Below are 13,447 nucleotides of genomic sequence, written 5' to 3' on the forward strand. Positions count from 1 at the left end.
TGTTTTTATTAACTTGATTGCAAAACTTTGATTATCATGTGGAGTATTTGACTATCTAATAGAATTTAGTTGACTAGTGTATGTGAACTATATTATTCTCTTGTCTCAAGGATGGGGCCTTCTTTGCGGTTGGAATGACCCATTTAAAGACTAAAAAACATTTCAAGAAACACCAGTAGATAGAAACATATATAGGTCCTCTTTGACCCAATAATATAGTTACAGCCATAGGTACAGTTGTATATTCAATTCTCGCAGTTCTCTACTTATAATTGGATATCTTGAACAACCCTCTCTCTCAGTCTCTCCTTATATATAGGGGAACCCAGTTAAAAATATTATGTTGTGAACTGCATAATGCATTTCAGTTGTATCTATTGCTTTGAATGTGATGCACAAGATAGTTATGAACTGCCTTTGTTTCTCTCTCCCACTACTTAGATTATCTTTTATGCACTATGTGCCAGAGCAATGGTTCATATGCGGTTTTCAACATATTATTGGTTCTGAAATGAACTTGTGTGTATATGTATATATTGGAATCTTATAGCAGTTTGCATTGTGTAGGTTATGCAAGTTGAATCGTTATTTGCAAAGGTTCGGCTTCAAAGCTTAGATGCTCTTGAGCTGCTGAAATCTTCCCCTAAAGATCTTCCTGAGGAATTGAGTTCAACATCACTTGAGGTTATGCTAAAAACAATGACTCATATTAATATGAAGTATATCATGTGGCACAATTGATTGCAGCATTGAATACAGAAAATTAAGCATATGAGTTACGAAAAGTCATCAGCCATTCTTTCAAAAGCTATAAAAGATCAAGCGGAGGGGACTGGACTTAATATCGATAGCAGGTCCAAGATTGCCGACTTTCTTAACTTGAAGTCGAACCAAGAGCTTTTAATCGTGGCTGTTGCACTTGAAAAATTGAAGGAAAATGCTGAAAAGGCGGAAGATTTAGAGTGCATTGAGGAAATGATTGCCCTAATTACCCACATGAACGATTGTTTAATCGAGGCCAAACAGGCCCAAACCTCTAACCCTGTGCCCATACCTCCAGATTTCTGTTGCCCATTATCACTTGAACTCATGCAGACCCTGTAATTGTAGCTTCTGGACAGACGTATGAGCGAGGGTATATCCGTAAATGGCTTGATCTTGGGCTTACGGTTTGCCCTAAGACCATGCAAACTCTTGCACATACTAATCTTATACCTAATTACACTGTCAAGGCACTAATTGCAAATTGGTGTGAGTACAATATTAAGCTCCCGGACCCTGTGAAAACCGTGACCTTGACTCCACCTAAGTCACCCGAGTCAGTGCGGGCCCCCATAGTTTCACCTGAGAAAAGCTTAATCTCATCCAGTGGGACCACCCATCATGTCCAATCATCTTCAGAAGATTCCTTGCCCGAAAACGGGCACGAGTTGACGGGTTCCATAGGCCAACGTCTACATTGTGGTGCAGAGTCATCAGCTGGTGGTGGGTTGACTGAAATTTGACTGAGGGTCATCAGAGAACGGTTTCAACTTCCAGTACGCATTCCAATACAAGCTTTTCCCAAGAGTTATCTCATGAAGAAAACGAGGCGTCTGCGGTACCAACGGCAGCAGCATGCAGCAGTGATGCGTCGGGAGAGGCAGCACCGGAAACTCATCCTGCTCCCTTCGCCACTACCCCCACAATTCTCCCCACGGTTTGAAACCCGACCCAGAAACCAGTTATGGCGCAGGCGATTGATGTAGCAAGGAAGGCGACCGGTGAACTTAGGTTACTTGCTAGACATAATATGGATAACCGAATTGTTATAGCAAACTGCGGTGGCATCAGCTTATTAATCGGTCTACTCCGGTCAACCGATGAAGAAGTCCAAGAAAACGCAGTCACTGCGCTTTTAGATCTATCAATAAACGACAACAACAAATCCGCGATTGCAAATGCGGATGCAATCGAGCCACTGATACAGGTGCTTGAAACTCGGAGCTCAGAGGCTGGAGAAAACTGTGCTGCAACTCTTTTTAGCCTCTCGGTTATTGAAGATAACAAGATGAATCGGGAGGTCGGGTGCAAATTAGACCGTTGGTTGACTTATTGGGAAACGGGACTCCAAGAGGGAAAAAAGATGCTGCAACGGCTTTATTTAACCTGTCAATATTTCATGGAAATGGGCTCCAAGAGGGAAACTAGACACCTAACACAAACCTCTTTTTTTGGGTCTTGCTAGCAATTTGGTGTAGCAAACTGGCCACCTTTAGAGAGTGATGGCAAATGTCCGATGTAAAACTTTTTTCCAAAGGGAGAAAAGCTTCGAAGAATTTATGATATTCGTTAGGTCATAATTTGTAACAAACTTGTAACATTTCACATAAGTTTATCTTCAAATTGGTGTTTTATATACCACCAGAATTACAATTTGAGGATGTTTGTAGCTTTCGACATTTATACATATCCTTTGTTGTACCTTTCTAAACCAAGCTCTAATTTCACATAAAATAATACTTCACACCAACTCGGATGTACATGAAATTAAGCAAACCATTGTCGTTATAATAAATAAACTGTGATATTTTTAATTAAGTTGATTAGGTGAAAAGGAACTAAATTACATCATTTCGCTTCAATGCATGAATAAAGAACCAAACATCCTGAGAAATAATATTATAAAAATAAGAAAAGGGACAAAAAAGAGCCCAGTCTTCCAATAGCCTGTATATAGTCATCTAGCAACAAGGTCATGGTTCAAGTCAAGAGTTTCACTTAACCCGGGGAAACACCTTCACTTCACAAGATTTCCCTGTACGCATTGCATCTAATAAGTGTAATTTATTGAGGCAAGTATTGGCGTAAAATATCGGTTCTATCCGTGTTTCTTAACTTTCGAAATGCACCCAGTTCAATCTATCTGGCCCGTTCACGGCTAACGCCCATTACATCCCCCGATCTTCTAGCCCGAATCGCCACCTGATCACCTTTTGTTGTTTTCATTTAATGTATTCAACTCCTAATCAAAATCCTCAGGCATTTTTAAAAAAACAAAATGTGAGATCGGATCATCAATAAGGTCCTTAAAAACCAAAATGTCTTATTTTTAAAAAACAATAAGCCCGTTATGAAAAACGCAAGATAAGGTCAAACCGTGAGCCTGGCGTTGTTAATGAACCCGACAGGAACATCAACTCATCTGGCTGGTTTCGGAGCGTGTTCAGCAGATTGAATCCGTTTAATCGAGAGGCCCATTTCAGCTGCGGTTTCTGCACGAATCGGTTGTTTTCCGAGCTGCTAATCCAATCGGTGGTTCACCTCGTTCACCTTAGATTGCACTTACACCATATAATAATAGTGTACAACCAAAGAAAAACACAAACTTTTGTTTAGGAAGCGAGTGGAAATGACAAATATGGTCATCGCATGTGACCACTGTTTTTTTCTTACTGGAACATGAATTATCCTGTTTTGTTCAGCATTTGACCTGTGGACCGTGTGCCTTATCCACCAAAATAAACTCTTTGAAGCATCGAATTTCTCTGCAGCACCTTTTCACTAGGCCTTGGATTCCTTCCTGAAACGGGTCGATTGGTTAGGTTTAATCCCAAACAGGTCAAATCAAACGGTTGATGCATATGAAGATGGACCTTTGTTCCATAATAACTTCTTGCAACTTAAATAACTAGTCGAATATTGCTTCTGACCATTTTGTCCCTGCATTCTTCACAATAATGCAACTGTCTCTCTAACTGTAATGAAAAACTCATTCCACATCCAGAAATGCAGCGCACGAACGGCTGTAAATGGGCAGGTTTTACATGTGAGATTGAACCCTATATTTCTTTTTAAAGATCATATAAAAATTGCAGACATTTTTTAGATTATTATTTGTTGCAAATATAGGTAGTTTCTTATAGTTGAGAATGCTAAGTTGCGTTCATCAAAGCTGCATTCGTGTGTGCTAAGGTGCCGTTTTATATTCTTTTTAGGTTGCTTATTCCCGCATATCTGATAAAATAATACAATAATAATGTAAATGACAAGTCTGAATGTAAGATTAAGATCTAACATTATATTCATATTATCAGTTAGCATTTACTAGCCCGATTACAAACAAAACTAACACTACGAGTCATCTAAACAACAAAAGTGACTCAAAAGATTCCTCTTTATCTTTCTAGGTTAACCCTACCAATCAACATCGTCTAGCAATGCCACACGTTCCCTGCGGATCACGAACATTTCTCTCAAGACGACAATAACCCGCTTCGCCCCAATCACTGCCCGAGGAGCTCCTGCACAGCCAGTAATCCACTCCATTTTCATCTGTTCCATACCCGACGATGACGACATTGTGATTCAACTCAGTAGTGTCATCGGGATGAAAACGGAGAACGCCCTGATGAAAACAGTATTATTTATTTTACACACAAATATTCACAAAAAAGAAAAGAAAAAAAATAACTCAATAAATATAAAAATTACCCCATCAAATTTTAAAGGAAGCCTCGTTGAGTTGATAACAGCAGTGACCGGCTGTTGCCACACGGCCAACCGCAGGGCTTCCTCATCACCCGCAGGTTTAACCCTCGCATACCCATGGATGGTGACGAGGGCCGTCGTCGAGAAGGCAATATTGGTTTTCGCCAGTCCATGGATAGACATCACGGTCGTAGAGATGACATAATGAATTGAAAAGCATGATTTACGCTTCCTCCCGCTAAGCCATTAACCAATTGTCGCAGTCACTGCTCCGATAACTCGATGAGGTTTCCGGTTCGAATAGTATGGGCGGCCTCAATGGCGGCAATTGTGGAGAACGCCCAGCATGTTTCTAATTTAAAAAGTAAATAAATAATTTAATGACATAGATTTAAGAATGGTGTTAACAGAGGGTAAATGTAAAAGGATGCTATAAAATGGGAAAGGTGAGGTAAAACCCTAACAGCCCACTAAACTTTGAAAGGCCCAAACTCAGTCTAGCATTAGCATGACAGGCCCAAATACGTAAAAAAGAAACTTCAAATTTGTGTAATATCAAAGACAAAGAGGATAAACTTTGGACTAGAGGTGCACAAATTGAGTTTTTCAAATACCCGGGTTCGGGTATGAAACCGGGTTCGGATATGACCGGGTATTGAAAATTGGGGTATTGGCAATATTCGGGTCGGGTTCGGGTCCAGGTACTCTCTAAAAACCATACCCTATGCATTGAGTTCGGGGCGGATATCGAACTTGGTATTTGAATACCCTACTTTCGGGTTCGGGTTCGGGTTCGGGTCCGGGTACTCTCTCTAAAAACCATACCCTATGCATCAGGTTCGGGTCGGGTATCGAACCGGGTATTTGAATAACCTATTTTCGGGTATAGATTGGATTTTTTAAGGGCTTACAATTTTTAGGCGTATTTTCAGGTATTTTTCGGGTGATTTCGGATATAGATAAGGTATTTGAAAAACCCGATTTCGGGTATTGGAAAAACCCCGTTCTGAGTATGGAACCGGTTTCGGGTTTTGGGTATTACCGGGTATAAATCGGGTCTGTTTCCGCGCATTTCCGTACCCTACGGGTAGGGTCGGGTAAGGGTTCGGGTATAAAAAAAAACCGGTTTCAGATATTTTTTCCGGGTCCGGTTCTGGTGTTTTTTTTTCAACTCTACTTTGGACTATTCAATTTCCATGTCCCTCACTCGTTTTCCGTGAGGATTGATATTTTATAAAAAAATTATATATTAATTAAATATCAAATAAAACACTAGAACTAAAAACTTTTAAATTATTATCGTACAACATTCTTGTTAAAAGTAACGAGCAATGCAGATATATGAAAATCGAATTCTAAGAGTAAAGAAACCTTGTCTTGTATTATAGGTTCACACAAACAATTGCGACAACCGTCAGACTCTTCTTTTTTTAAAAAACGAAGAAGAAAAAAAAGGTTTTTGTTTTAGTGTCTACTGTTTGGCTCCATCCTTGTATCTATGCGTCGTTATCAAAGTTTCAGTAACTATTGACGGGCGTTTTTACTTCATTTCTTGTTACTGATAAAAGTCATGTGTCCGTAAGTATATGGTTTGTTGAAGTTGTTTTGACACATGAGGCTTGCTATAAAATTGTAAGGGTCCTTGAAACACTTGATGAAATCCTTATGCTTATGATCTGCTCATCTACAGTAATTCAATTAGGCGTCTAATATTTTTAGGCTTCAAACAACGTTGTCTTGGTGAATGACCGAATTTATTTACTAGATGTCTTTTAATAGATGCTGCAAGTATGCAAAACTATTAAACTTATTTTTGTTGTAACGATTTGATGTCTCTGTGTGTGACATAAATGAACTTATATTTATAAAGAATTGTGTACTTTAAAAGAAAAAAGATTTGATTACAAAAGTGTTACAGAAGATGTGCCCTATGACAAACTTTTGGATTCGTGTTTACCGACGAAAACCATAATAGTAAAAAGTAATTAACCAACACAGTTTGACACAAAAAAAATTTTAAAAAAGTAAATGCAATTGCTTTGAGCTTTGGTGCAGATCATGATCATAGACTTTAGTTAATAATATATGGCCACTTGATTTAACACCTTCAATACCTCTCCAGGCGTCAAGCTTTCGAAGTGTGAACCATCAACCCGCAAAACTTTTTAAGTGTACAATGATGAAGCAACATGAGATTGCGTTCTTTATTACCAACAACACTCAACTTGCAGGAGTATAAAATTTGGTTCAAACCTTGTAACCCAAGCTGTTAGCCAACAAACTGAAAAAGGATAAAAAGAAGCATTTAATCAAAGTTAACCAATTTGGTTCACACTCTGAAGTGGAGACCATAGAAAAGCTACTTGGTTTTGAATCGACATGATAAACATCTTAGCCGCCAACCACACGCTATCATCTTTCTATGCATCTGAGCATAATATAACCAAAGACTTAATTGCAATTGAAAATAATAAAATTCTGCTTATTTTTGATATACCTAAATGAAAACAAACCTAGTGTGGCTCTTAAATGCTCCAAAAGTGGAGTACCAATATTTCTTGTAGATGACCATTTAATTAATATTTGAGAATAGCAAAACACACTCCTGTTTTGCATATATAAACCAAATTATACACTAAGATTATATGTGAAGTGCTATTTATATTATTATTATTAAAACATACGAAAGACTATAACCATGTTCAAGGAAGTCATAAATTGTAGAATAGAAATAGTACCTTTGAAGGATTGCATGATTCTCCCAGAATTCTATTGCGTCTTCCTGGTCGTTTTTTTTTATTTGGAATTGTTGATTTAAAATCTCGAATTCTGACTTTTTGTTCGACCAATCTCTAATAAAAAAAAAGTTTCATTAGGTCAGATATAGGAAAAGGAAAATCTTCCGTTTTTTCCAAAAAAAGCGGGGAATGGGGATTTCCTTGAGACGGTCCCCAAATAACCATTTTACGCCTTTGAAGACGGCTAGAGGTTTTGATTAAGGCTCGACGAAAATCTGGTTCTTCCAAATAACTTATAAAACCCGAATCTCTATTAAAATTTTTAAAAAGATTAAAATTCTTGAAATTAGACTTCTTAAAACTTCGTGTGGAACGAATTAAAAATGCTATATGTTTAAATTTTCTTGTTCGAAGCTGGTGATCCAGCCCTTGCATTATGCCTTGTTCTTTTCGTCGTTTTATAAAATATTGTTCCAACTCGTTGATTAATTTGTATGACCATCGAGGGAGTTTTTTACCTATTTCGTTTATTCCAATATATTTTTTTTCACGTTTAGGATTAGTTAGAATTGCGTTCAATGAAAACTTTAACCTATTATTTGAATCGATTTTGACTTGTTTTTTTTTCTGATATTTCGATTTTCTGTTCATTTTCTGGAGAATTAGGATAGGGAAGAATGATACCATGAATTTTATTTAGTTCAGCTTTTTCTGTGCAATTTTCTATCGAAGTTTCATTTATGATTGAAGAAGAAAAAAATTTCTTCATTCTTCCACGATACATCTCATTCAAAAAGGGAACATACATTTTCACTAGGCAATTTTTTTTGTTTTTCGTCTCAGCATTAGACAATCTAGTCTTTGTTTCAAGTATATTTAGAGAAAAAAATACTGTCTCTAAGGCCTCAATTCTATTTATCAATTCATTATTTAAGTTGTTATTTTTATCTTGATTGGTATAAAGCCACTCGGCGTATAGTTCATCAGGGGAGATTTTTTCTAATGTAAACAACGATATTCTTCTTGCTAGTATTTCCCCAAAAGTTGACAAACTCGGAGGATATGTAAAAGATATTTTTTGTTTTCCATCGCTTTGGCATGTATAAAAAAAATATCGTGAGGCTTCTTTTCTTACAGAGCCTTTCAATTTTTTATTTATCTTTCTTATGTATCGTAATGGACGAGTCCATCGGTTATAATAAAAAAAAAGTAAGAATAGGTTTTTCAAAAAAAAAAGTATTTTTCTTCATTTTTTTTCTTTTTTTCAAGTATTTTGAACTTCAAATTTTCTTGATTCCCATATATATAATCAACTTCTTCTTCTTCCATTTTGTCGAGCTCGTTCAGTTTATCACTAAAAATAGGTGATGGTATTCTGCCTAAATAGTAGACATAGGTAACTAATAATAAAATACTAAAGATACCAGCCATCTTTTTTTTTAATTCTGACTTTTTAAATTCTGACACAGGGTATTTATTAGATCGAATGTAGTTCCGAATAGATCGATTTTGCCGTATCCAAACTAATAGCAATCCAATCCATTTCATGAATAAAATGTGACCAATTATCCAACCAACAAAACTACTTGTTAAAAATAAAATCTTGCTGTTGCATCGAAACATAAAAATGTTGACTAATCTCGCTAACATTGAACTTGGTAAAATGAAATGATTCAATAATTAAAAAATGAGATTATTCAGGAATACACATTGAATGCTGAGATTACGCATTGAATTTCTGATAGTAGATCCATAATAAAAGAAGTTTTTGTGATTATTGCAGAAGAAATGAAACAAAAGATACGGTAGAGCTAGGACAGTTATTGTATGAGGTCTACCCAGTGCTAGATGCAGAGGCGCATAATAGATCGATATGAACATTATGAGCTGTCCCGTAATAAAACCAGTTGTTGCTGATACCCTCTTCTCGGCTCCTTCTTCTCCTTCTTCCATAACGTGAGCTCGGAGAAGAAAGAGATAGGAGGGTCCTATGGAGAATGTGGTCAGAAATCCATAATAGAGTCCGACCACAACGACCGAATTGATTATCTTCATGCATAAGGATACTAGATTACCTAGTAGAAAAGATTTCAAAATCATCATTCGATAACCTGATTAAAACAAAACAATTACCCATTACCCATAAGCATTAAATGTCATACCCCGCCAAGATGGAAGCACGGGCGCGTGACGTCATGAATATCGTAAGCATATGATTATCGCAAACATAGTAGTATTAGGATACCATTAGTTTTCAAACGAGTTTACAAACCATAATATGTTTTTAAACAAAATAGTTTAACATAATAATGAGATTCCTCGTATATGACCCAAACATCATTCGGGTTATATAAGCGAAATCCCTCCAAAATAGGTATCCTAATTATGCTTCGAGGTCCCATCTTCGTGATTTCCTTACATGCATATTAATTCCTTGAAAAACATACGTTTAAAAAGTCAACACAATGGTTGGTGAGTCCACAGGTTTTAAGACTCGATATGAAAAACATGTTATTCATAAAACGTTGAATAAGTTCACAAATAAGTATATGATAATATACTGAAACAAATACGTTGACCCTCCGTAGAGTGCGCTAATTCTACGAATTAATATACGACACATGAGCCTATAACCAAACCACGACTTTAATCCATTTGCCCTGTTTAATCTCCCAGATTAAAATATACCCCGGTTCGATGCAATATCAGTGGTTAGCGCGACTAACCTAAAATAGGGGGAATGTCAACGCCGATAGTACTATCCGTATATTCCAGTGGCTAATCCCGTTAGTTAATGGTGATACTATGCAAGCATGCTAAAGGACTTATAGCACTACATAGCCTAACTCAAGTTCGCATAAAGATCGGTTGTTTTGTTTCTAATTATCGCATATAAAAGCAGTTGTGTATGTTTTCCACCCCCGAATTTATAAAACAATAAAACAGTAAAAGGGGGTTGTAAAACTCACCTTGTGAGTTTAGTGGTTGTATGCTAGCAGTTGTAATTTAGACCCAGTTCCGCTGCGTTCACACGTCCTAAACGCGTAAGGTCAATTAGTTCGTTATCGACTCGCAAATCAGTTTATGCTAGTCGCTTTCACCTAACTAGCTCTTTCGTTTATTCCGTTTGTGCCGGTTGGTTTCCCCAACCGAACATTTAATTTAATTTTTGACGACCCGTTGGTGATAGTCTATTATATTTTCAAGTTCAAGGAATATATGTTTTTCTTCAACATATATGATATCTATTATCCTGTTGTAACTTAATATTTTGTAGAGTATATTTGTTTCCATCATAATTCATGATGTAAAGTTTTAAAACTATTTATTAAAACTATAATGAAACTCATTTATATAAATATCTATGTAGGATTCATGAATGACAAAAATATTAAGTCTTCTGTTTATTTATTTGTTTATTTATAAATCACATATATATATATATATATATATATATATATATATATATAATCATAGAAGAACATTGGAGTAAGTACTTGAAAGTCAAGTTTTTCTTTTGAAAACCACATATACAGTAGATTTATTTGCATACATGTGTTCATGTTTTGAGAAAAACTAGTTAGCTAGTGTCTGTTCTTTTTATCATTCACATACACATTTTCAACTTTTTAAAACAAATATGGAAATGTCTCTTTTAAATTTTTAAATACCGTGAACATAAATATAAAAAAAATTTGATATTACAGAAACAGTATCTTAAGACTTTGAGACCAAATGCGTGTATGCGAGATTTGTGGTATGAACAAACACTCATTAAGTTTTTGGTTCATTACAAACATGCTAATACGGGTTGGTTGTTATTTTAGATGAAAGCTTAGCATAAACATATTTTATCAACATAAAGCTAGACTTAGTAAAGTTTAGCTTACTTAGTTCTAGGATTGGGATTTAACGAGAGGCTAAAGTATTGAGCTTGTTTCTCCACGTGAAACTCGGTTAACTCGGAGGATGTCTTCACCGTTCGGACTCTTGAAATACAAGATAATGTAGGTTAGTTTGGGATGTCCGTGTGTGTTTATATATAAGCGAGTTGAGAGGGAAAACTTGTAAAGAGAGTGAGTGTACGTGTGCATGTGCATGCATGTATATAAACACATGAGCAAGAGTGACGTAGTGTATAATATTACCTCAAAGGAAAGAAAGAGCGAGATCGTAGAGAGAGGAAAGGTGGTTGAAGACCGATGGTGGTTCTGGAGCAGTGTTTTGCGGTGGTTACTAGAGAGTAGTGGTGGTTCCCGGTGGTGACGGAGGTGGCCTAAGTTGTGACGAGTAGGCTACGGTGTATTGCGGGCGTGTTACGGTGCGTTACGGTAACGTTTCAGTATGTTACGGTGGAGAAGGGTGCGTTACGGTAACGTTTCGGTATGTTACGGTGGAGAAGGGTGTACGGAAAAGGTGGTGACGGGTTGATTGTGGTGAAGTTACAGGTTCGTTGCGGCGTACTTTTGGGGGTGCTACAATGGAGACGGTGTACGGTGAAGGTGGTGGAGTTGCTGTGGAGTGTTGTGAGTTGTCGACCATGAACCGGAGAGGGCGTGAGGAGCAGTGGAGGGTGGTGGCTTGTGGTAGTGCTAAAACAGCCGTGAGGGAGGGTGGTAGAAGGTGGAAGGTACGTGAATGTTGGTGGTGGTGGTTTAAAACGGTGAGTAGTGTTGAGTGGTGAAGATGGAGGTTAGTGGCTGCTAAGGTGGTGTCTTGTGGTGGTTGAAGGTGATTGTAGTAGGGTGGTTCTTAGAGTTGCTGTTGAGAAGAGGAGGGGTTGATTAAGGCATGTTGTGATCTTCAAAATGGTTTGACTTTAGGTTTATTGTTTCTTCACATGGAGACTTGTAAATTAATAGGAAAATAATCAAGTAAAGTTTTTAGTTTAATTCAAAATAATGATAACCGATCACGTTGGATGAAATGATAAGTTTGAAATTTTTATGGGTTTGGTTAAGCAGAGCAGTGAAAGAGACAAGGAAAGTAAGTGGAGATTTTTATTCTATGTGAGATGTGGATATAATTTGAATACTGAAACAACTAATTTGGTTAGAGACTTGGAGTGGCTCTAGAAGAAAGAAAGTATGGTAATAATTTGTGTGGATAACATCAGGTGTAGTTCTTTGTGTTATTATTATTATTATTGATTGATTTTTGACATCTCATTTAGTAGGTGGGTGATAGATTTTTTTTTTTTACTTTATTTTATTTTCCTTTTTTTTGTTTGAATTTAAATATGCATTGTATATGTATATGATCTATTTAGTTGAATTCATTTGTAGTGTTGATATAATTTGGTCATTGCATAACAATGGATGACAACCAAATTATTTAGGATTTTGTTAAACACACACGTATATATATATATAGTAAGGTTAAAATGAAAACCCATTTGAGTTGTGAAAACCCACGAAAACCCTATATAACATCGTTTTTATTTTTATTTTTTTTTTACATGTAATATATATTGTAACATTTAATACAAAACATTGAAACATCAAAAAATAAATGTTTTGCTATTTTTTAACATTTTTTTACTAATTTTTATATATATTTTTAAGAGAGAGAAAAAGTTATATTTATATTTACATTTTTTATTCACTTTAATTATGGACCACAAGATTTAAACATTAATTAAAAACATGTTGTTGAGAATGGGTTTCTAGAGTTTTCGCAACTCAAGTGGGTTTTCATTTTATACTTAGCCTATATATATATATATATATATATATATATATATTTTGTTAGTTTAAGATTATGTTACATGTCAAATGAGCCTATGTGTTCGTATGTTTATATACTAGTGACGACAACGCGTCATAGGAATTTAAAATAGAATAAATAATAATGCTCTTAATTCGTTTTGTATACTACGCTTGAGTATTTTAAAAAAAAACGTTTATAAGTTATAATAACGAGTCTTTAAAGTTATCACCAACGTCCGGATCCGGCAGATAACTCCGAAAATTTGAGTAATTTAGTTAAAAATAAATTACTTGTATGCTATATATTGTGCATGTGCGGGCTTATTCTAGACTCGTCATGTAACTTTACAAATTTTAATCATTTGGGAAATAATTTAACGAAATTATGTTTAAGGAATATACGGAAGATGACCTATTTCACGAAGTGTCACATTAAACAATATCAATACTAAATAAATGTGGTGGAACAAAATAGTACCTTAAAAGTAGAAATTGCCCAAACTTGCATAATAACATTTCTGCCACATTTTA

The 13,447-nt window shown here is 35.9% G+C and overlaps 3 pseudogenes; 1 reads left to right on the plus strand and 2 right to left on the minus strand.

Annotated features, from left to right (window-relative positions):
- Positions 1–458: 458 nt before the first annotated feature.
- On the plus strand, positions 459–2,190 carry LOC143627830 (U-box domain-containing protein 4-like; annotated as a pseudogene).
- A 1,993-nt stretch (positions 2,191–4,183) lies between these two features.
- Positions 4,184–4,653, minus strand: LOC143627831 (putative cysteine protease RDL4 pseudogene; annotated as a pseudogene).
- Positions 4,654–4,733: 80 nt separating this feature from the next.
- Positions 4,734–9,308, minus strand: LOC143627832 (putative protein TIC 214 N-terminal part; annotated as a pseudogene).
- Positions 9,309–13,447: the final 4,139 nt, after the last annotated feature.

This window comes from Bidens hawaiensis, unplaced genomic scaffold (genome assembly GCF_021521415.1).
Source record: "Bidens hawaiensis isolate Kalapana, Puna unplaced genomic scaffold, B.hawaiensis_p1.1 tig00004743_1, whole genome shotgun sequence".
Lineage (NCBI taxonomy): Eukaryota > Viridiplantae > Streptophyta > Magnoliopsida > Asterales > Asteraceae > Bidens > Bidens hawaiensis.